The sequence below is a fragment of the Theobroma cacao genome, chromosome 10 (assembly GCF_053813885.1).
Source record: "Theobroma cacao isolate CCN51 chromosome 10, ASM5381388v1, whole genome shotgun sequence".
Classification (NCBI taxonomy): domain Eukaryota; kingdom Viridiplantae; phylum Streptophyta; class Magnoliopsida; order Malvales; family Malvaceae; genus Theobroma; species Theobroma cacao.
The window spans coordinates 1,128,499-1,154,432 of record NC_142648.1 but is presented as its reverse complement, the minus strand read 5'-3'; the positions used below and the strand labels follow the sequence as shown (position 1 = coordinate 1,154,432).

The 25,934-nt window shown below is 35.1% G+C and overlaps 2 pseudogenes across 1 annotated transcript; both read left to right on the top strand.

Annotated features, from left to right (window-relative positions):
* Nucleotides 1–11,195: 11,195 nt before the first annotated feature.
* LOC18585907 (putative receptor-like protein kinase At3g47110 pseudogene) lies at nt 11,196–14,760 on the top strand (annotated as a pseudogene).
* A 1,799-nt stretch (nt 14,761–16,559) lies between these two features.
* Nucleotides 16,560–20,278, top strand: LOC18585906 (uncharacterized; annotated as a pseudogene). The gene is made up of 3 exons (XR_016023084.1): nt 16,560–16,601; nt 17,467–19,557; nt 19,779–20,278. The product of XR_016023084.1 is annotated as an uncharacterized LOC18585906 (transcript).
* The last annotated feature ends 5,656 nt before the right edge of the window (nt 20,279–25,934 follow it).

Sequence of the window (25,934 nt, the reverse complement as noted above, 5' to 3'; positions counted from 1 at the left end):
GGAAGCTTCTTCTCAAACAGGAGACACCTGGACATCTCAATAATTGTTCTGTTCTTCTTCTCACTAACACCATTCTGCTCAGGACAATATGGAGCTGTCAGTTGGTGATGAATGCCCTCCTTCTCCAGATAGCTTATGAATTCTGAAGAAGTGTACTCACCTCCATTGTCTATCCTTAGTTTCTTAATTCTGCAGCCAGATTCATTCTCAACTTTTGCTTTGAATTTCTGAAATACTGAGAACACTTCTGACTTATGCTGTATGAAGTAAATCCAAGTCATTCTGGACATATCATCAATAAAGATGACAAAATATTTGCTTCAATTTAAAGAGGGCTCACTCATAGGTCCAGCAACATCTGAATGAACTAACTCCAATCTGTGCTTTGCCCTATTCAAACTTGCTTTGGGAAAATACCTTCTAGTTAGTTTACCATATTGACAAGAGCTGCATATAGGACTATCTCCATGCAGTTTAGGAAGATTCAATTACAAACCAGAGGCACTTACTTGCAACAAGGACTTATAATTGCAATGGCCTAGCCTTTTGTGCCACAGGTAAGTTTGTTCTGAAAAAGATTCTGTTGCAGACAAGCACAAATTTCCCCATTTAACAGGGAAGCAATTTCTCACCATAGGAACAGACATTATATAGAAACCAGAGGGTTCATAAACTGTGCATGCATTGTTTTTGAATACCAACATGTAATCTTCATCAACTAACTGACCAACACTTAATAAATTATGAGTTATTTTAGAAACCAGAAGCACATTCAAAACATACCTGGTGCCTGAAGCAGTTTGAATTGCAATTGTTCCTTTCCCTACTGCATCCAGTACAAGACCATTTCCAATCTTAACTGAAGAGCAGTGATCAGTATCAAGTTCAGAGAATAGCTCAGCCTTTGAGGTCATATGATTGGAGCATGCACTGTCGAGAAGCCAGTGGTTGTTGTCTGCTGAGTTAGAGTTTTCAATAGACATGAACAACACTTCCTCTGCAACTTCAGCTTTCTCGACTTGCTTTGTAACCTGTGGTTTTTTGTTTGCAGCCTTAGCTTTGTTCTTGCAGACTTTTTCTACATGCCCTAGCTGCTTACAAGCATTGCATTTAACTCCAAGTCTGAACCAGCAGTAAGCTTTAGAATGGTTCCTCTTTTTGCAATAGGGGCAGACTGAAAACTTGCCCCTTTTGTTTTGGGATCTTCCAGCAGCTGTACCGGCTTTATCTTTCTCTTTATTTTCATTTGAATTCTTTTTAAATGAAGGATCAGCAGGAGCCTTACCTTTTGCACGAGCCGCCAATGCATGATCAACTCTTTCATCTCTTCTTGCTGCCTTCCTCTGTTCATCAGCTTCCAAAGCACTAACCAAGTCTAATATTGAAAGCTCTGTAATATCCTTAACTTGCTCTAGAGAGGTGATTGTAGGATCAAACCTTTCTGGTAGGCTCAACATAATTTTTTCTACCACTTTCAAATCAATGAGGGAGTCTCCCATGAGTCTGATCTGATTTACAAGTTTCATCAGATCTTCGACAAACTCATCTATTGTCTGATTCTCTTTCATTCTCAGAAGCTCATATTTCTTTCTGAGATTTTGCAAACGCACCTGTTTGCTCCTTGCAGACCCCAAAAACTCCTTCTCAAGTTTACTCCAAGCCTTGTTTGCAGTCTCACATCCCATAATCTTGTTGAAAACCGATTTAGACACTGCTAAATGTATGAATGACAAGGCTCTATATCTCTTTGCAATATCTTCTTCATATTGCTTCACCTGAGCCTGCGAAGCATTCTCCTTCAGCACTAGCAATTCAGTTTCAAACTCAACAGCATTCCAGAGGTTAACATCTCTTAGAAATGCCTTCATTTTTATGGCCCAAACTGCATAATTGGAACCATAAAAAAAAGGAGGTGACTGCTGTGTAATGGTTGAAGTTGAAGTTGACATGTTTGATAAAGAAGTTTGGTTATTGTAGATGAGACTTTTAAGGTAATTTGTAAGTGTTTAAAATGACTCAAAGGATCAATTCATAGCTTTGATACCATATTCTTGTTAATGCAGAAAAGAGACAGCAGGAATGCAAAGGAGAAAGTAAAAGCAATAGACAAAACAGAGAGCAGAACTTGGTTAATATCGATCCCTTACATTAACTGAGGAGAAATGCATAAATATATACAAGAGCTATTTAACTAACACTTGTACAAAAATATCCAAGTGTTTGACACAGCATTAGAGCAAACATGCAGTGCTTACACGTCCTAGGACAAATGTGCAGCAGCATGCACTGTGAATTACCAAACCAGCACAACAAAACAAAATGGACACTTGTCCTGTACATAGTTAGACAAAATGACATTCAAGCTAGTTTTTATCTCAACAGATCCATGGAAGGGACAGGAAATAGGCAGCAGCCGCTTGTGAATCAGAATGAACATTTACTCAACGTTTTGTATCAATAATTGATATGTGAACTTTGCTTTGCTTGTCTTGAAATCGTTTAAACTAGGATTGTCTGCTACTCTGCTGAGATTTCAAAAGCCTTGGCTTTGGAAAGTGAAATTTATATTTATATTTGTCTGCTTTTATCCTTTCCTAATTCCTGAAGTCAATATTTTCTATTGGCTTAATTACAGAATGAGAGTGAATCGATTCCAAGCTTTGTCCAATATGTAGAATCGAAGCTGAGTAAAGTAGTAATGAATGAGCTTAAGGGAAATTTATGTAATGATATTGGCTTCAATTTGCCCAACCTGCGACAACTCGCTTTGGGAGACAACAATCAACAGAATCCATTCCGATATCATCACCAAAATACTTCACAGCTACAAAATGTGTTAGAAGCACTGCAGAGAACGGTGAGCCTATCACGCTTGATCCTTACTTTAGCGTAACATGTTAGGAAGTAGCTATATTAATGGTCCGAATTTCAAATCTTAAACAACACTGTCTGTGGGTAGAACCTCATTTTATAGACAATCCTCAATAAGTACAACAAATACGGAGAAACAGTTAACTTGACTTTTTGTAATACAGCAGCATAGAGGCAGGGAAGTAATGTTCTGGGAAAGAGAGCTAAGTCCTGAAAAGATCTTTAAAATTTAACTTAATGGTCGTAACTCCATTTTAACAATAAAGGTATTTGAACATGAGTCAAGGTATTTTAACAACAGCTTGTGAATCAGAATCTAACTTTTACTCAATGTTTTGCATGTCTTAAAATCGTTTAAACTAGGATTGTCTGCAGAAATTTATATTTCTGCAAAATCTTATATTCAATCTGTATTTTCTTTCTTCCTTGATAGATCAAAGATATGTATAAAACTTTGAAATCCTGTTTAATGCCTTGAAAATTTCTTAAACAGTAAATTAAATTGGTAAGAGAGAACTAGTAGCAGTTACACTAGAACAATAATACTAGTATACCTATTCTAATGCTTGCCACAACTGGTCCTGATATTTTGGCCAACTTGGAAAATTCAAGCAAGCAAGATTGTCCCCTTCTGCTTTAAGTCCATTCAAATGGTCCCAACATTTGATCGTTTCCTTGCTCTCTTTCCAGGAAAGAATACGATGGAGATTGCTCAAACATCCACTTGTTAAAACGGCCATGCTTTCCATATGGTTCTATAGCTAAACTTGATTAAAAAAAAAATAAAAGAAAACTGCAAACTCCCTTGACAGACTCTGCATAAAGTTATTATTGGTAGTAAATAAGTTCATTTTAGCATTTCCATAAGAAATAAAGAACTTAGAAATTTGAAACATTTTTATTAGGATTGAAGGGAGATGTGTCACGACTTAAATTTCGGGCCATGATCGACGCACGGGCCCAATGGACGTAACCCACCAAGCTCAACCAAGCCTACTTATAAGACCTGTTTATCATTCCATCAAAAATTATTAGAGTCATATTTCACAATCTCAATTCGAATAATGATGACCATTTCCAACTCATAGTGGTATTAACTGTCAAAATATACATGTATTATCTACAACATGTATTCTAATAATTTACATGAGGTTTGTCTATACATATAAAAAATGAGACTCGATTTTCAGCGGAGAGACCCGAGTGATGTACGGCTACTGAATGCCGAGATACCTACCAAGAAAACGAATCTACAAGGGCACCTCAACCTAGTTACTGGCTGCTTCTTGATATGAAAATATGAAGTTGAAAACGGTGGGTATAAACCCAGTGAGTGAACAAGGAAGGGAATAAGCAACAATAAGGGAAATTTAAAGAAATCATGATGCATTTATCTTTAAAACAATGCAATTTGGTTTAGTTCTTATCAAAACCCCTCATTTAAACCTCAAATGAGTAAATCACTTGATGGAAAGGGTCCATGCTTAATAAAGGATTTGAAGAGTGAAAACTTTAATAGCATTCATGCAATTCAAGTCAAGTAAGCGAGAATGCCTTTCCGCTGCAACGATATTGGTCTCCAATTATCAACTGGTCGAGGGTTTCTTAGCTGGCCGAGGGTTTCTCACCAAACTTCCTCATTTCAAATTTAATTCATTGATTCCTTAATGTTGGAAGTCCATGCTCAACTATGGTACCAAAGAAGTGGAAAATAGGACAGCAATTGAACAAGATAATAAACAAGACAAAAGGTTTCTCGCTACAGCAAAATTCATGCCATAAAATAGAAAGTTTCTAGCTGCAACGAGATTCATTCTCGCTGCAGCGAGAAGCTTCAACAACTTCTTTGCTACAGCGAGAACCAGGTTTGGTAAAAACCCTCAAAACATGAGAGTTTCTTACTGCAGCGAGAAATAGATCACTAAGAAAAAAGTCTCCATTCCCTCAAGAAAAGGCCATTCTGCTGAAATAACAAAAGCAACATGAAACACAAATAAATTCCCAAAGTTCAACATGTCAAATTTTCACATGCATTACAACCATATACCATATTCATGAGCTTTTGATAACACACATATCTATGTATGTAAATATATATATATCAATCATCATGCACATCATCAGCTCATATGCACTCCCATTAGCACATGGCTGGGTTAGCATCGGCTTATACGCACTCCCATTCACACATAACCGGGTCAGCATCGGCTTATGCGCACTCCCACTCGTACATAGCCGAGTCAGCATCGGCTTACGCGCACTCCTACTCGCACATAGCCGGGTCAATATCATTACACAACATTATTTGTATATATATATATATATATATATCAATACGGTATAGGAGCACATAGGTCCGTCCTTTTACACATTTTACATTTTTTCATAACATCAAAATATTTTATCAAGGGCTTGTTCCCCAACACATATCTTTAAAGAAAAGTTGAAATAAATCATTCAAATGTGTCATACAAATGTAATTATATCTCCCAAAACAAATTTTGAAATGCAAGTTCACTCACCGGTATTTTGTTGAATTTTTAGTCGACTCTAACTTCCCTAATGGTCCAAATGGGGCGATGGGGCTTTGTTGGAACCTATTATCACATTAGCATCACCATTAAGTCAATTCACATACTTATAAATTCTAAAAGCTTTCTTTTAGCTAGCTTTCAATTGCCATTTAAGTGGCTATTTATGTTCACTATCCTAATCACTCTAAAGTGAATGAACAACCTCAACTACCAAAACACCCAAAGTCTAAACACTAATCATTTTCAATACTAAAAATCAATTATAATTCATCACTCACCTTGGTAGCTTTGTATTTGAAATTCTTTCCAAAAACTTTCAAGCTATTATTGAAGGTCCATCTTTCTCTCTCTAAACACCTAGCTGGTGAGAGAAAGTATGGAAATAAGATTTTTTTCAAGGGTTTTAAAGTAAGAGAGTGAAAGAGTACAAGGGTTCTATGCAAAAGTGCACAAAAGCTTGAAAATTGGAGCTATTTTGAGAAAAGTGTGAGACCTTGACCCTTATAGACTCATAGTTAGTAAAATACGCGATATCCTTGATCATGGGTAATTTCATCATTTCCTTAGTAAGCCCATAAAAGTAAGATTTTAAACAATATTATGGCCTAAGTAGGCCTAAGGTATAAATGGATGATGAAATTAGGGGTGAAATGAAAAGGAAACAAAAATTTTGATATTTTCACGGTAGGGGCAAAATGGTCATTTTTCACCTCGGGTTAAAATTTTAAGTTTTCATGAACCCGAGTATGTTTAGACCATTATGGACCTTGTCCCAGTGTCAAAGGAGTAAAAAGATTTATTGAAGGGTTGGAGGAGAGTAAGTTAATTGGTGGAGGGGTATTTTGGTAATTTAAGTGGAATGGATAAGATTGGCTATAAATATCTTTCTTCTAGCAGCTTATTCTCCCATTTTCCAGCAGCTTCTTCTTTTTCTTCCTCCTCCTTCTCTTTCACGTTGCTTCCAACCTCCATGGAAGTTTGATATGGAGCTTGCATGCTTTTCTCTCTCTAGCTCTAGTTTTGATACCTTTGTGCCCTTATGAATAGAACCCTTGTATTCTTCCACTCTCTCTCCTTAAAACCCTTGATAAATCTTATTTTCATACTTTCTCTCACTAGTTGGGCATTCTAGAGAGAGAAAAAGAGAATTACCCATTTGATTTGGAAGCTATTGGAAGAGAATTCAACTACAAAGAAACCCTAGGGTGAGTGATGAACCAAGCTTGATTTTTAACTGTGGATAATGGCTAGTAATTAAGATTATAAGTTATTTTATTGTTGAGGATGTTCATCCACTTTATAGTGTTTAAGATAGTGAACATAGATAGCCATTTAAAGTGGTTAGCTAAGGGATAACTTTTAGGGTTTATAGTATGTGAATTGACCTATTGTTGCTGCTAATGTGATTTTAGGTTCTAACGATGCCCTATCATCCCAATTGGATCATTAAGGGAATTAGAGTAAGCTAAAGGCTCAACAATATACTTGTGAGTGGACTGCTTATCAAAATCGTTTTGGGAATATGATCGTTTTGGGAATATGATCGTTTTGTACAAAGTATTTGAATGATTCTATATAACTTTTGTTAAAACAAGTACCTTGGGAACAAGCCTTTGATGAATCAATTTTATGTTATGACATGTGGTTATCATGGATCTCTATGTTGCAGCATTATCTTGATATACATATATGTTTGAGTATAGTGTTGTGTAATTATATTGACTCGATTATGTGCGAGTAGGGACTGCGCATAAGCCGAGAATGACCCGGTTATGTGCGAGTAGGGAGTGCGCATAACCCGGTGATGACCCAGCCATGTGCGAGTAGGGAGTGCGCATGAGCTGGTGATGATGATGATGTGATGGTGTGTATGATGATGATGGGATGGTGTGCATGATGATGATGGGTATACGTATACATCTATACATATGTAAATATGTGTGATATAAGAAATTAATGAGTAATGGTATATGGTTGTAATGCATGTGAAACTTGATATGTTAAACTTTGAAAAATTGTTATGTGTTTCATGTTGGTTTGGATATTTCAGTAGGATGGTTTTTCTTGGGAAAAAGGAAAAATTTTTCATTGGTACTCTGTTTCTCGCTGCAGCGAGAAACTCTTGGGTTTTGAAAGGGTAGGCTGGCCGAAAACTCGCTGCAGTGAGAATCCATTTTTGTTGCAGCGAGATTCATTCTCGCTGTAGTGAGAAACTTTCTATTTTATGACTAAAATCTCGCTGCAGCAAAAAACTTTCTGTTTTGTCTTTTGTCTTGTCCAATTGCTACCCTATTTTTCACTTATTTACTACCATATCTGAGCATGGACTTTCAACATTAAGGACTATATGAGTTAAGTTTTAAATGAGGAGGTTTAGTGGGAAACCCTCGGTCAGTTGAAAAACCCTCGTTCGGCTAATAACTTAATCCCAACGTTGTTGCAGCGAGAATGCCTTTCTGCTGTAGCGAAGATTCGTTATCGTATTTGACTTGCTTGCGTATCATTGAAGCTTTCATTCTTCAAATGGTTCGTTATGTATGAGTTTATGATTTTCAAATGATTAATCATTTAAGGGCTTGATGAGGTGTTTTTAATCTGAATGGAACTAAATTGCATTGTTTTGAAACAAGTGCATCATGATTTTAAATTCTCCCTTGTTGTTGCTTGTTCCCTTCCTTGTTCACTCACTGGGTTTATACTCATCGTTTTCAACTTCATGTTTTCAGATCACGAGACAGCCGGTAACTAGGATGAGGTGTCCTTGTAGACTTGTATCCATATTCTGGTAGGTGTCTCGGCATTCAGTAGATATACATTCATCCAAGTCCCTCCGCTGGAAGTCAAGTATTCTTTTGTTGTGTATAGACAAACCTAATGTAAATTATTAAGATACATATTGTAGATAATGTATATACATTTGTTTGGTATGCCAATATGAGGTGGCAATGTTTAATATTATTTTGATTCTAAGTTATGAAATATGACTTAGCAGTTTATGATGGAATAATGAACATGTCAGATTAATAGGCTTGCTTGGGCTTAATGGACTACGTCTATTGGGCCTTTGCGCCGGTCATGGTTCGAAATTTGGGTCGTGATAGAAGGTTATGGAGATTTCATATCAAGCTTTCATGAAGGATGAAAGCAACGTGAGATGAGAGGAAGAAGAAGAAGAAAAATTTGTTGGAGAATGAAGAAGCTGCTGGAAGAAAGAGATATTTATAGCTCAAGCTTATCCACTCCACTTAAATTACCAAAATGCCCTCAACAAGTTAGCTTGTTCTCCTTCAATCCTTTATGCAATCTTTTTACTCTTTTGACATTGAAACAAAGTCCATAATGGTTTAGAAATGCTTGGGTTCGCAAAAACTTAAAAATTTTGACTTGAGGTGAAAAATGACCATTTTGCCCCTACCGTGGAAACCATCATCATTTTTATTTCCTTTGTCATTTTACCTATATTTTTGTCATTCATTTATGCCTTAGGCCTACTTAGGCCTTAATATATTTTAAAACTTACTTTTAGGGGCTTACTAAAGAAATGACGAAACTACCCCTAGCCCGTGTTATTACGTCTATATCTAGTTATGAGCCTATAAAGGTCGAGGTCTCACAAGATGAAACCCTTTTTTATTTCTTTTTGAGAGTAAAATTCATTTTTCGAAAAAAAATTACATACCAATATTAGGGCGATGACACTAGCACTAATGCACTCTATTAAAAGTGTTTAGATGAGAGTACTGCTAGCATGGATAAATAATATATATACTTCATATACTTGCATATGAAAATTTCAACTTATTCACTTCACGATACCAATTTTCTGATAATTCAATCATATTTGAGATGGTTAAAAGTCTTCGATTCAACAATTATATTACATCAAATTAGTATATATCTTACTGGCTTGATTAATGTAACTTTTCTCTTTGTTGATTTACTTTGGGAAATTAGGTAAGACTATGGAGAAATTTCCCTGCCTGCTTTGATTGATTAAGTATAATCTATACATTTTTGTAATTAAATTATTATATTTTTATGGTTTTCAATTAACTTCTTTTTTATTTGTGTTAAGTTGAGCATCTATTTTTTCATTTTACCTAATTGAATTCTTATCTTGTAACGAAAAACTGTTTCTTGATCATTTTCTAGTTATTTCAAAGGTGACATGAACACAGAAGACTGCCAAGGAAAGGGCTTCAGAGTTCAGACTGACATTGTGATTGGTTTTCCTCTTTAAAATTTATCTGCCAATTATGCAACCATCAATCTTTAAAGTGGGTTTCAAGTAAATACTTTGTATAAAGTCTTATATTCATGAATTAGTTCATATATTTGCAGTTTCTAATAAAGGGTATTTTTTTTTTTTATAATTCGATTATATTTGAGAATGTTAAAGGTCTTGGATTCTACATTCTACAATTATGTTACATCATTAAGTATCTATCGTACCGGCTTGATTAAAGTAGCTTTTCTCTTTGTTGATTTACTACGGAAAATTAGATAGGATTATGGAGAAATTTCCTGGCTGGCTTGATTGATTAAGTACAATCTATACAAATTGATAATATGATAACTCTTGGACTTAAATAATAAAAAAAAAACTTTGAACTATATATATTTTCGTAATTGAATTTTCATATTTTTATTGTACTCAATTAATTTTTTTATTTATATCCAATTGAGCATTTGTACTTTATTTTATCTAATTAAGCTCTTATCTCGTAGAGGAAAATATAACAAACATTATTCTCAATGACTGTCACTTGTTGCGTACATGAAATTTGATGACATGTATTGATTAAATACAACAAGAATCGGTGATGTAGTAAATGACATTTATATTATTAATTTTTGCCGTGTTTATTCAGCACATGACACGACAAATTTCACGTATACGTAAAGCTAACATTGTATATAATGTCCATTACTTTTATTTAAGGGATAAGGACTTAATAGGGTAAAATAAAAGAATAGACATTGATTAATTAGACACAAATAATACAAATAAAAAAAATAACTTAATTTAGTACGATAAAAGTATAAAAACTTAATTACAAAACAACATATAGTTTGGAAATTTTTGTTACTATTTTAATGCAACTCTTACATCATAGATTCAGAAGCTATGAAAATTTAATTTAATAGTAATAATTTAGTACTATAAAACTTTGGTATAGGCAACGTAGTTTCCCTTTTCGTTATGGAAGTCTTCACCCTGCAAGCTCTTGACCCAATTGCAGACTAGCTATGAAAAGTGATCAATGTTAAACGAGTCGTACTAAATGCATTCAAGATTCATGTAATCATAAAATTTTATTAATTCTTGTTAGTGTATTTCCTGTTCTTGGTCCAAAAGAGAAGACGAAGTTCTGTTTCTAATCTATGGGGGACTGTTTTCTTGCAGCGAAGAACCGTCCTTTTTGGGTGGAAGACTTTGACAGTCAATTTTATTTCTGGTCAACGTTCCGATTGGACTATGATTTTCCATGTCCGTTTACTTGTATGTATAGTTCTCATGGATGAAATTTCCAACTGGGGCAAACGAGTAGTCTTCAGCTATAATGATTAGGCCTAGAGCGAACCAATTTGGGAGGACATGGAAGGTTAAACCTGCTTGGTGCCCAATTCAATTCCTCTCTCATGGATGAAATTTTCAGCTGGGGCAAACGAATAGTCTTCAGCTATAATGATTAGGCCTATAGCCAACCAATTTGGGAGGACATGGACGGTTAAACCTGCTTATTGCCCAATTCAATTCCTCTCCCTAACTAATTTTCTTCAAAGAAGATGGTTAAGTTGCTTGTTTGCTTTGTTATCATACTCAGCTTATTGGCACCAGGATCCCTGAAATTTACATTGGCCCTGGGGAACGAAACTGACAGAATAGCTTTGCTTTCTGTAAAGGATCAGCTGGTTGGTGCAGGAGCAGGACCTCTCCATTCATGGAATGCTTCTCTCCACTTCTGTGAGTGGCAAGGTGTTACATGTGGCCGTCGCCACCAGAGGGTCACTGCTCTGGACTTGGATGGTTTGAAACTAGCTGGGTCCTTATTTCCTTCAATTGGTAATTTAACCTTCCTCAGAAGACTTAATTTGTCTGATAATAGATTGCAAGGTAATATACCCAAAGAAGTTGGCTACCTAAGGCGGCTGCGTGTTTTTGATCTGTTTCAAAATAATCTCCATGGAAGAATCCCTGTAGAGCTTGCTAATTGCTCAAACCTCCAACGGATTCATATAACGGATAATAATCTCACTGGTGAAGTTCCTTTCGAGTTGGGCGATTTGTCGAAACTCATCAGACTCTCCTTGGCTGCCAACAATTTAGTTGGGGGCATTGCATCTTCTTTAGGAAACCTTTCATCATTGTGGCATTTGTCGGTTTCTTATAATCATTTGGAGGGAAATATCCCTGATGCTCTGGGCAAGGCTTTAAACTTGAGAAATCTTTTTGTCGGTGGCAACAACCTGGCTGGTACTCTTCCTCTCTCATTTCACAATCTTTCTTCCTTGGAAATGATTAACTTGGCTTTGAACAATTTCTCAGGAAGTCTTGCAGCTGTAATAGGCATTCTTTCTCCAAATCTTCGATACTTTACTAGCGGAGGAAATCATTTAATTGGAACTATTCCAATGTCAATATCTAATTTGTCTAATCTGGAGATGTTTGACATCTCTGTGAATGGTATTAACGGATCTGTTCCTAACGATTTGGGAAACCTTAAGAATCTCCAAGAGTTCAAGATTGGTGGCAACTACTTTGGAAATGGGAAAATAGGAGACCTAGATTTTCTTTCTTCTTTGAGCAATTGTAGCCTATTAAAATATTTGGATCTAGAACTGAATCAATTAGGTGGCCTGTTGCCAGAATCCATAGGTAATTTATCAATTCAGCTCAACATGCTTTATATCGGTTGGAATCAGATCTCGGGAGATATTCCTGAAGGGATTGGTAATCTTGTCAATCTAATTGTTATGGATATGAGGAGAAATGCCCTGGTGGGCACCCTTCGAACTTCTATTGGGAAGCTTCCAAATCTTGAAAGATTGCTTCTTGGTTGGAATAACTTTTTAGGTGAAATCCCATCCTTCATTGGCAACCTCTCTCGATTGTTTGATCTTGTTTTATTTGGTAACAATTTTGTAGGAAGAATTCCACTTGCCCTTAGAAATTGCAAAAATATGCAAAGCTTGTTTCTTTCCGAAAATAAACTTACAGGTAGTATACCAGATCAATTATTTAGTGCTTTTAAAAGTTTAATTGTGGTTAACATATCTTACAACTCATTGACTGGTCCCCTTCCATCAGATTTTGGTAATCTAGAGTACCTGGTAGGATTATTTGTTTATGAAAATAAATTGTCTGGTGAAATTCCAAAAACACTTGGCGAGTGTTCTGGATTAAGGTCACTGGATATGGCTGGAAACTTCTTCCAAGGTAGCATTCCCTTTTCTTTTGGCTCTTTGAAATCTCTTGAAATTTTAAATCTTTCCCGCAATAACCTGTCTGGCACCATACCACATGAGCTTGAAAAACTTCCATTTTTAAGCAGTTTGAACCTTTCTTTTAATCACTTGGAGGGTGAAGTTCCAAAAGGAGGGGTTTTTAATAAATCTAGTGGATTTTTAGTTGTGGGGAACAAAAATCTCTGTGGAGGGATACCTGAAATAAAGCTCCCAAAATGCTTTAATCAGGAGCCAAGGAATAAGGGGACTGCTTTGTCGATCAAAGCCATCATTGGTATGATCCTTGGCATTCTAATTGCCTCTATTTTGGTCGTGCTTCTTTTCGTTCGTTGCTGCAGACATAGGTCTGGAAAGAAGCTTATCCCTGTTGCTTTGTTTGGTGATGGCTACTTGCGGGTATCCTACAAAGAGCTTCTACAAGCAACTGGTGGTTTTGCATCTTCCAACTCGATTGGTGTGGGAAGTTTTGGCTCTGTGTACAAAGGAGTTCTTCATCAGCAAGAGAAACCTGTTGCAGTGAAGGTACTAAACCTTCAAAACCGTGGCGCTGCAAAGAGCTTCACGGCTGAATGCAAGGCTTTGAGGAAAGTTCGACATCGGAATCTTCTCAAAATTATAACTTCCTGCTCGAGCATTGATTACCAAGGCAATGATTTCAAGGCTTTAGTTTTCGAATTCATCCCTAATGGTAGTTTGGACAGTTGGCTTCATGAGCAACATGAGTCAAGGTATTTGAACTTTGTTCAAAGGTTAGACATAGCCATAGATGTAGCCAATGCAATAGAGTACCTTCATCACAATTGCGAGGCGGTAATTGTCCACTGTGATCTGAAGCCTACCAATGTTCTTCTTGATGATGACATGGTTGCACATGTTAGTGATTTTGGATTGGCTAAGCTCCTGTCTAGCGACACAAACAATATGGGTAATGATCAAACTGGTTCTTCAATGATGAAAGGAACGATTGGTTATGTTCCCCCAGGTAAAATTTTCATATCTTCCTTTATCTTTCTGAAGTTTGTTGATGAGATGTTTTTTTAATCCTCAAAGAAGCTTTATCAGATTATTATACTTTTTTAAATGATTTGACTTATTAGAACATTTTATAGAATCTTAGTCTTGATAACCAGCCCCATATATTTATAGCATTCAACACTAGCTCAACAACTTCAAACCTAAGCCATGCGACTCTCAAAAGTTAAACTCAAATTACTTGCAGTGATTGATTTAGATCGGACATGGAATGAGATATTACACAATATCCCCTCTCCATACTCTTAAGCTGAAAAAATTGTTTAAAAAAGTTCCCAATTCCTCTCTCTGACTTTGAGCTAGCATGCATGTGCTAAAATTGTTAAAATTTTTTGAAAAGCCATTAAAACTTTTAGGTAATATAGATGCAAAATATCAAGTCTCAACTCTTAATTAGAGCTAAAAACAAATGGTTGGCATTAAAAGAAGTATTGAGTTTATATAAATTGTGGCAGAATATGGCATGGGCGGGACAGTATCCCCAGAAGGTGATATCTACAGCTATGGGATTCTGCTCTTAGAGATGATCACCGGAAGGAGACCAACGGATGGTATGTTTTATGGCGGCTTAAGCCTTCACAATTTTTGCAAGATGGCACTGCCTGAACGTTTGAAGGAGATTCTCGATTTTCGCTTGCTCGCACAACTTAGTGAAAACAACGTGGGATCAAGAAGTCAGCCGAACAGGGAAAGAGAGATTTTGGAGAGTTTGGTTTCTTTCACTAAAATAGGAGTTGCATGCTCTACAGAAGCACCTGGTGAAAGAATGGGAATCAAAGATTCTATTACACAACTACTTGCAATCAAGGCAAGGTTGCTTCGCACTGGAATCCATAGAAGGGAGCGGAGATAGGCAGCAGCAGCTGGTGAATCGGAAGCAAACTTCTACTCAATGTTCTGTATCAATAATGGATATTTGAACTTTGTTTTGCCTTTCTTAGAATCGTTTCAACTAGGATTGTCTGCTGTGATTTCAAAAGACTTGGCTTTGGAAAGTGAAATTTACATTTGTGGTGTGAAATTGATATTTCTATTTGTCTGCTTTTATCCTTTTTTGATTCCTGAAGTCAATATTTTCCATTGGCTTAATTACAGAATGAGAGTGAATCGATTACAAGCTTTGTCTAATATGAGCTTGAGGGAAATTTGTATAATGATATCGGCTTCGATTTGCCCAACCTGCAACAATTTGCTTTGAAGACAACAATCAACAGAATGTATTCCTATATCATCACCAAAATACTTCACAACTACAGTATGTGTTAGAAGAACTAGAGAGAACAGTGAACCTATTATGCTTGATCCTTACTTAAGTGCAACATGTTAGGAATTAGCTATACTAATGGTCCGAATTTCAAATCTTAAACAACACACACATCAGCAGACAGTGTCTGTGGTACAACCTCGTTTTATAGTCAATGCTCAGTAAGTACAGGAAATAATTTCTTCTACAAACATGGAGAAACAGTGAACTTAGCAACATAGGGGCAGGGAAGTAATGTTCCAGGAAAGAGAGTTAGTCCTGAAAAGATGTTTAAAATTAACTTAATGGTCGTAACTCCATTTTAACAGTAAAGGTATTTCAACAACAGCTGGTGAATCAGAATCGAATTTTTACTCAATCTTTTGCATGTCTTAAAATCGTTTAAACTAGGATTGTCTGCAGAAACTTATATTTCTGCAAAATCTTATATTCAATCTGTATTTTCTTTCTTCCTTGATGGATCAAAGATATGTATAAAACTTTGAAATCTTGTCTAACGCCTTGAAAATTTCTTAAAGAGTAAAAGTAAAGTGGTAAAAAAGAACTAGCAGTAGTTATACTAAAACATTTTTCATTTTAGCATTTCAAAAGAAATAAAGAACTGAGAAATTGGAAACATTTGTATTAGGATTGGAGGGAGATTGAACCCTTTTTATTTCTTTTTGAGATTAAAATTCATTTAAAGAAAAAAAAACGAAAGAAAGAGAAATTACATACTGGCATTAGGAAGATCAGACCGACACAAATGCATGCAATTAAAAGTCTTTGGACAAGAGTAATACTAGTATGTGAAAATTTCAACTTATTCAATTCAGGATCCCAATTTTCTCATAATTCAATTATATTTGAGATGATCAAAGGTCCTGGATTCAGCAAATATATATTACACCAAATTTATAATGTTTCTTACTGGCTTTATTAAAGTAACTTTTTCTCTTTGTTAATTTACTTTGGAAAATTATAGATTGGATTGTGGAGAAATTTCCCTGCTGGCTTTGATTTATTAAATATAATCAATACAATTTTGTAATTAAATTCTTATATTTTTATGGTTTTCAATTGCATTTTTTTTTTATTTGTGCTAAGTTGAGCATCTATTTTTTTATTTTACCTAATTGAACTTTTATCTTGTGAAGAAAATATAACAAATGTTATTTCCAACAATTGCCTTATGTATACATGAAATTTGACAAGACATGCTGATTAACATCAATTACCAAATAAGTATTGAATTAGATAAAATAAAATTATAGGGACTGATCAATTGGATTGTAAATAAATAAATAACTTAATTAAGTATGATAAAAATATAAAACTTCGTTGAATTTTTAAGGTTTTTACATTTCTTTTTCAATTACAGTTATTTTGTCAAAAGCCAGGCCACATGCATGTCACTGGCTTCCCACAAGGTGTACTGGAAGGGAGAAATGGTATGAAACATGGCCCATCTCTACCACTACTCCTTTGTCCTATTGTTTTCTCTTTCCTATTGAAAACTATTGTGACCTCCATTATTAATATACAGAAGCTTTGTTGCTCCACTTGTTCTGCATTTCTATGCTCGATTTCCTCTGAAATTATTTAGTTTTATTTTTGAATATTTCAACAAAATTTAATTGTAAAAAAGCATATAATTCAGAAACTTTTTTATTAATTTAGCGAATCTCTTATAGTAACATTTATGCATCAGAAACTATGAAAATTTAATTTAATAGTAATAATTTAGTACTATAAAACTTGCAATGTAGTTTCCTCTTTAGTAATGGAAGTCTTCTCCCCGTAGCTGGAGCCAACATGTCCTTCAACCAAAGACAAGTTTTTCTGGATCACCGTCTCAGACGGGATCTCTTAAGTCAACTATTGAATTAGTCGTGCTAAAAGTGGTCTAGATTCATGTAATTATAAAATTTCATTAATGCTTGGAAGTGTTGTTCCTTATTCTTGGTCTGAAAAGTCAAAAACAAAAGAGAAGACAAATTTCAGTTTCGTAGTGTTTTTTTTTTTTTTGCTTGCGACGACCTGTCCTTTTTGGGAGAGGACTTACTCTGTCAATGTTATTCTTTCCAACGTTCTGATCTTCCATGTGGACCTCTCATGGATGGAATTTTCAGCAGGGGAAAAGGAGTAGTCTTCAGCTATAGAGGTTAGGCCTATAGCCAACCAATTCTGAAGCCCTTTTTGGCAGTGGTAAGAGAATTGGGAGGACATGGACAGTTAAATCTGCTTGTTGCTCAATTCAATTCCTCTCCCCAGCTAATTAATTTTCTTCTAAGAAAATGGATAAATAATGCTTAGGAAACATATGCATCCTCGAGATTAACTTGCTTGCTTGTTGGCTTTGTTGTTATACTCAGCTTATTGCTACCAGGATCCCTGAAATTTGCATCGGCCTTGGGGAACGAAACTGACAGAATAGCTTTGCTTTCTATAAAGGATCAGCTTGTTGGCGCTTATCCAGGAGCTCTCGATTCATGGAATGCTTCTCTCCACTTTTGTGAGTGGCAAGGTGTTACATGTGGTCGTCACCACCAGAGGGTCACTGCTCTGGAGTTGCCTGGTTTGAAATTAGCTGGGTCCTTGTCTCCTTCAATTGGCAATTTAACCTTCCTCAGAAGACTTAATCTGTCTGATAATAGGTTGAAAGGTAACATACCCAAGGAAGTTGGCTACCTAAGGCGGTTGCTTTTTTTTTTAGCTGTCTTCAAATAATCTCCATGGAAAACTCCCTGTGGAGCTTGCCAATTGCTCAAACCTCTTAACAATTGATTTATCGTCTAATAACCTCACTAGTGAAGTTCTTTTCCAGTTGGGTGACTTGTCGAAACTCATTAGACTTTCGTTGGATATTAACAATTTAGTTGGGGTTATTCCATCTTCTTTAGGAAACCTTTCGTCATTGTCGAGGCTTTCGCTTGCTTATAATCATTTGGAGGGAAATATCCCTGATGCTCTAGGTAGGGCCTTAAACTTGAGAATTCTTTTTCTCGGTGTGAACAGCCTAACTGGTACTGTTCCTCTCTCAATTCACAATCTTTCTTCTTTGGAAATGATTGACTTGGCTATGAACAATTTAACAGGGAGTCTTGCAGTTGTAATGGGGGGCATGTCTTTTCCAAATCTTCGTGTCTTTAGTATTGCAGGAAATCAATTAATTGGAACTATTCCAAGGTCAATATCTAATATGTCTAAGTTGGAGATATTTAGCATTGTTTTGAATGGTATCAGCGGATCTGTTCCTAACGATGTGGGAAACCTTAAGAATCTTCAACAGTTCAGGATTGGCGGCAACTACTTTGGAAATGGGAAGGCAGGAGACTTGGATTTTCTTTCTTCTTTGAGCAATTGTAGCCGATTAAAAATTTTGGCACTTGATGAGAATCGATTAGGTGGCCTGTTGCCAGAATCCATAGGCAATTTATCAATCCAACTCAACAAGCTTTCTTTGGCATGGAATCTGATCTCGGGAAATATTCCGGATGGGATTGGTAATCTTGTCAACCTAATTCTTCTAGATATGAGGAGAAATGCCCTGACGGGCACCCTTCCAACTTCTATTGGGAAGCTTAAAAATCTTGAAACATTGCTTCTTGGTTGGAATAACTTTTCAGGTGAAATCCCATCCTTTATTGGTAATCTTTCTCGTTTGTTTGAACTTATTTTACATGATAACATTTTTGAAGGACGAATTCCACTTGCCCTTAGAAATTGCAAAAGAATTCAAAATTTGGATCTTGGTGCAAATAAACTTAGCGGTAGTATACCAGAGCAACTATTGGGTGCTTTTACAGGTTTGATTTGGGTTAACATGTCTTACAACTCATTGACCGGTCTCCTTCCATCAGATCTTGGAAATCTGAAGAACCTGATAGGATTATATGTTTATGAAAATAAATTGTTTGGTGAAATTCCGAAGACATTGGGCGAGTGTTCTGGATTAAGGTCACTTGATATGGCAGGAAACTTCTTCCAAGGTGGCATTCCCTTGTCTTTTGGCTCATTGAAATCTCTTGAATTTTTAGATCTTTCTCGCAATAACCTGTCAGGTACTATACCACATGAACTTGAAGAACTTCCATTTTTAAGTAGTTTGAACCTTTCTTTTAATCACTTGGAGGGTGAAGTTCCAAAAGGAGGAATTTTCAACAAATCTAGTGGATTTTCAATCGTGGGAAACAAAAATCTCTGTGGAGGGATTTTTGAAATAAAGCTCCCAAAGTGCTTTAATCAGGAGCCAAGGAAAAAGGGGACTGCTCCAATCTAGCGACATGGTTGCACATGTTGCTGATTTTGGATTGGCTAAGCTCCAATCTAGCGACACAGACACTATGAGTAATGATCAAACAAATTCCTCGATGATGAAAGGAACAATTGGTTATGTTCCCTCAGGTAAAATTTTATAAATTTCTCTTCTGTTGAAAATTGTAATTGTAATTTAATGAAATCTTATTGATTTAACTTATAATCCGTAACATTGCTATTTTCATGTTAACAACTATTAAACTTCTTATTAAATAAGTTGCACAATCTCAAGTCTCAACTCTTAATTAGAGCTAAAAACAAATGGTTGGCATTAAAAAAAGTATTGAGTTTATATCAAATTGTTGCAGAATATGGCATGAGTGGGGCAGTGTCTCCAGAAGGTGATATATACAGCTATGGGATTCTGCTCTCGGAGATGATCACCGGAAGGAGGCCAACGGATGGTATATTTCATGGTGGCTTAAGCCTTCACAATTTCTGTAAGATGGCACTGCCTGAACGGTTGAAGGAGATTCTCGATTTTCACTTGCTCAATCAAATTAGTGAAAACAACGATAGATTAAGAAGTCAACTAAATATTGAGGGAGAGGTGTTGGAGGGTTTGGTTTCTTTCACCAAAATAGGAGTTGCATGCTCTGCAGAAGCACCTGGTGAAAGAATGGGAATCAAAGATGCTATCACACAACTACTTGCAATCAAGGCAAGGTTGCTTCGGACTGGGATCCATACAAGGGACAGGAGATAGGCTGCAACAGCTGGTGAATCAGAATCAAACTTTTACTCAATGTTTCGTATCAATAATTGATATTTGATCTTTGTTTTGCATGTCTTAAAATCGTTTAAACTAGGATTGTCTGCTGAAATTTATAATTTTGGTGTGATTGATTTTTGCCTTTTAACTTCTCCTCAAGCCCTTTGGTCTCTTCTTTTAACTCCTTTCCATTATTTGTAATGGATAGGAAATAAAAGTGACCTAAAAATTTGATTTGCAATTGAAAGTAGTAAGAAGTAGGCAATTTCCTTTTTATTTTTTATTGGAAATTCTCTATCCTTTTTCAATTCCCGTAGTCGAAGAAATTTATGATATTGGCTTCAATTTGCTCAACACAACAATAAACAGAATCCATTCCTATTTCACCACCCAAATACTTCACAGCTACAGAATCCTTTAGATGAACTAGAGACAAAAATAAACCCTTTTCAATAATCACAGTCGCTGGAGATGCCATTTTACTCATGAGAAATAATTAAAAGATCTGCAGAGGACTTTGAATTAATTAAAGTCGCATGCCTGCCCTGTCCTAGACAACAATAAACAAGGAAGTCTGGCTCTTTTAGTCATCATTGTTCATACGTTACTGAACTACTGGCTAACTCTATTTAGCAGGCTTACTTGATCCTCTAATGGAAGAAAATTTTCTTGTTAGGAAACTACTACAGCGGCTCTCAGTTACAAAATTTCATAGGGTAACCTCTTAGAGCTAACATTTGCTCCTCCGATGCCAACTTAATTGGAACGATATAGAGAAAAAATTGACTTAATACACAATTTTTAATAGAAACTAGTTTCGTACTAACCGTATCAGATATTCCTTTTGACTTTTTATAGTCAGATATTTATTTAATTTTATTAAATGAATTGGCTTATCAGAACATTCTGTAGAATCATAGTCTTGATTACTAGCAAATTCATTCTTCAAGTTGTAAACTTACCAATGTGCAGATACAGGGGATCTGTTTCTTATGCTGAAAAAACTATCTGAAAAGAATTGCCAATTCTCTCTCTCTCTCTCAATTAAAAAAGAGTTTTAAGTTTGTGAAAAATTATTGCAGAATTTAGCATGGGTAGGGAAGTGTCTTGAGAAGGTGATATTTACAGATATGGGATTCTTGTCTTGAGAAGATAGGCAGCAGCAGCAAGCCTATGTTGGCATGTATTCAGATCATGTAGACTAGGATTGTTTACAGGAATTTCAAAAGAACTGGCCTCAGAAATAGAAACAGATAATTAAATTTCTGACTATTGGTGTTTGGTTTTCCTTTACGTTCTCCTCGAGAGTCGAGAGACCTTTAGAATCATCTGCCAATTATGCAATCATCAACTAGAGTTAGCATTGAAAATTTCAATCGATTGACTTCACTCCACCATCTCAATTTTCTGATAATTCAATTATATTTGAGATGGTCAAAGGTCCTGGATTCAGCAATTATATTACATAAAACTAATCTTAACTAAAAATTTCTGTGGCTAGTTGCTTTCACAAGAAATCCCCATTGTCAAAAGCGGATACAAGAGTTCGAGCAGAGGGTTGGTAAAGTATAGTGAGAAAAGGCCCCTTCTTTATTATTGACTTTTATGAGACTTCTCCAATGGCGGGTTGTCTGGGTCTTGAATCAATGAAAAGTTGATTCTCGTTCAATTTTCTATCAACTTTGGTAATAAAAAAATGATTAAGCAATTGCATGGGTGGTTCCTGATTGAAGCAAGTGGGGATTAAGCTGGCTTTTCTCTCTTTTGTATCTTTTCTCTTTCGGCTTTATTAAAGTAACTTTTCTCTTTGTCGATTTGCTTTGGAAAATTAGATAGGACTTTGGAGAAATTTCGCTGCAAGCTTGATTGATTAATTAGTATAATCTATACAGTTGATAATTTGAATAACTTAAATTTCTATAAAGTGGATATTCCATCCAAAGCTCGGGATAACTCTTAGGCTTAAATAGTAAAAAAGTTTATGAATTATATGTATTTTTTAATTGAGTCTCAATATTTTTATCGTATCCAATTAAATCTTTTGTTTTATTTGCATCCAATTGAATTCTTATTTTTTTATTCTATTCAATTGAGTCTTCCTCTTGTAATAAAAATGTAATGGATGTTATATTCAATGACTGTCAGTTAAAATTTTACTACGCAAGTATATGTATCGAATAGATAGTATATAAACAAGCAGAATATCGATCTCACAAAGAATTAATTAAAAATTTTACTTAGTGTTAAAATTAGAACAATTTAATCATAGCAAGACAATCAATATCAAATAACTAAATTAATTAACTAAAAATAATTAACAAAAATTTAAACTAAAAAAAGAAAAATCAAAGTAATAATAATTTGAGTAACAATCAAATCAAACAAGTCTAAGATTACAATATCCCTCACACTTCATCTAAATCTTAACTCTCTTTCTTAACTTATTTCAATGGGTTGAATTGTTAATTTAGAGTCCTCAATTATTTATAAGGGTCTCATGACTTATTTTATAAAAATATCTATTTTAACTAAAACACTGTATCCTTATGTGAATTGAAATTAAGACAAACTCATTAAGTTCAAGCTCTAATTTGGCTACATATGGCCTATAGGTATATCCCTATCCTATACACAAATCAATTAATATAATCATATGCTATCTCAATTTTAGTCTACACTAAACTCCTCTTCTCAAGTTTGTTTAGATTTCTAAATCAATTTAATTGGTAATCAAGCAATTAAAAGCATTAAGAACAAATTAGAATAAACAATTCTAATCCCATTAAAGATAAGCAAGAAAGAGATTAAAAATTTAGATTACAAGTGAGTTCAATTGCAATCCTAAAAAAATAGTTTAGTTCATAATATCTAATAAAAACTTCATCCAAAGAAAATTAGCTATTAATCCAAGTCAAAGAAAATAAGAAATACACAAAAGTAGAGAGAGAAAACTAATAATTGAAACTTTGTGATCTTGATTTTCTCTCCAATTCTCTTGCTTTCTTGCTTTGTTTTTGACTCTTTTTCTTCAGAGAATTGCTTGCTGCTTCCTCCCAGAAACCTCTAAAAAAGGCCCCTTAAATAGCCTTCAAAAGTCCTAGCTTCTAAAATCCTGCAAGCTAGTTATTTTGGAAAATATGTTGAGCGCCACGGCTCTCATTTTGCAGAGCCACGGCTCTCAAAGGTTCTGCTCAGTTTAGTTTTTCTGGTGCAGTACTTTTATGTTGATAAAGATTTTGACCATTCTTTGTTTAGAACTGGGCAAAGTGGTAAACGTCAAAGTTGTATCCCTGCCTCTTAGCTTTCTAATGGTCTAAAAATCATGTCATTTGGACTCTTGTAGTGGGAGATATGCTTGAAAAACTGAAACATATGCAAACAAAGCACCACTCTATTATGCACCTTTCTTCACCAATTGAAATTATTTTTGATCCTACTACTACAAAAACATGAAAATAAATATAAATAACATAAAACTAACATTATTAACTTAAAATAAATATTTAAACATAAATTAAATTTTACTAATAAAATAAATAAAAACACCTAAATCTGATCCTAAATCTAGTCTAACTTAGACTAATTAGGTATTTAATCTCTCGTTAAATATATGTATTTGATGCACTCATCAATGACAGCGGTCATTTTCTATTTATGTGAAATTAGACGTGACGTATTAATTAGATACAAAAAAATTGATGATGTGACACGTCATATCAGTAGAAATTCCTCATCATCAATCCTTGTGTTTGGTGACCACGTCTTGACACGTAACATCAATGAAAATTCCACATCATCAATTCTTCTTGTGTCTAGTCAACATGATCTCGTTAAATTTCACGTATGCAGCAAATGACAATTGTTACTAGATATTATATTTGTTGCATCTTGGTTACAAGAGAAGAGCACAATTGAAAAAAAAAACTAAAAAAGTAAGGTTCAATTGAATATAAATAACAAAAACTTAATTAAATACAATGAAAATAAAAAAATATATATAATTCAAGATTTTTTTAATTATTGTAGGGTAAGTCTTATGGTAACATTCATAAATCAGAAGCTGTCACAAATTACTTAAATAGTAATAATTAGTACCATAAAACTTTAGTATTGGCAACGTAGTTTCCCATTTCGTCATGGAAATCTTCTCCCTGCAGCTGGAGCCACATATCCTTCAGCCAAAGACAAGTTTTTCTAGACTAACCATCTTAGCTGTGATCTGTTAAGTCAACTGTAGACTAGGTTTGAAAGTGATCAATGTTTAACTACTCGTACTGAAAGCAGTCAAGATTCATGTAATTATAAAATTTTATTAATTCTCGGTGGTGTAGTTCCTGTTCTTGGTCCAAAAGAGAAGACAAAGTTCTGTTTCTAATCTATGGGGGAATTTTGTCTTGTAGCGAAGACTTGTCCTTTTTGGGTGAAGAATTACACAATCAATGTTGTTCTTTCCAACGTTCAGATTTCCCATGTTTGTTTACTTAGATGTGGACCTCCCATGGATGGAATTTCCAGCAGGGGCAAATGAGTAGCCTTCAGCTATAGTGATTAGGCCTATAGCCTTCCATGGATGTGGACCTCCTAACAATTCGTTTGAAGTATAATAAACTCACTTGTGAAGTTCCCTTCCAGTTGGGTGGTTTTTCAAAACTCAGCAAACTCACCTTGGCTGTTAATAATTTAGTTAGGGGTGTTCCATCTTCTTTAGAAAAGGTTTCGTCATTGTGGGATCTCTCGCTTTCTCGAAATCATTAGGAGGGAAACATCCCTGATGCTTGTTAACAAATTGAGAAAGGAAAGGATAAAGAAAAAGCTTAGGATGAAATATCAGCAAAACAGAGGCTTAATTGAGATATATTCATTAGAACATCTTAGCCTTTTAAAGCTGAAGTACAAGAGAGAGAAACCATAACTGAACAAGAAATTCAAACTGATAACTAATGCCACTAACAACATGTAAAGAAAGAAAACTAATAATAACTGTTTGAAAATTTAAAATCCTAAATAAGTATTCCTAGTATGCCAGTTAATTCTAACACACGTTCTTGAGATTTAATTTGGTGACACCTAAATTAGATCTCAAACTTATAAACTGATCATTTGACAAACTCTTAGTCATGATATAAGCATATTGCTCATTTGAACAGCAGTAGTAAACTTCAATATCCAAGTTCTTTTCGACTTCTCGGATTGAGTGATATTTCACTCTGATGTGCTTGGTGCGAGCATGCTGAATAGGATTTTTGGCTAATGCCATAGTTGATTGATTGTCAATCCAAAGAACAGTAGGATTCAGTTGTGGCTTTCCTAAATCAAGCAATATCTTCCTCAACCATATAGCTTGGTTGGCAGCTGATGATGTTGAGATATACTCAGCTTCTGCAGATGACAGTGCCACCACCTCCTGTTTCTTAGAATGCCATGAAAAGCCTCCAATTCTAAATGAGAATACAAAACTAGAGGTGCTCTTTGAGTCATCAATATTACTTGCTCAGTCACTATCAGCATATCCTTTTAGTTCACTGCTTGAAGTTTTGGAAAACTTGATTCCATAATCAATGCTTCCTTTGATGTACCTTAATATCCTTTTTGTTGCAGAGAGATGATTTATGGTTGGTGATTGCATGAATTTGGACATTAAGCTAGCACTAAACATTATTTCAGGTCTGGAAGCTGTTAAATAGAGTAAACTACCAATAATACTTTTGTAGTATGTAGCATCTGCAGCACCCGAGCCATCTTTTTTTGTTAG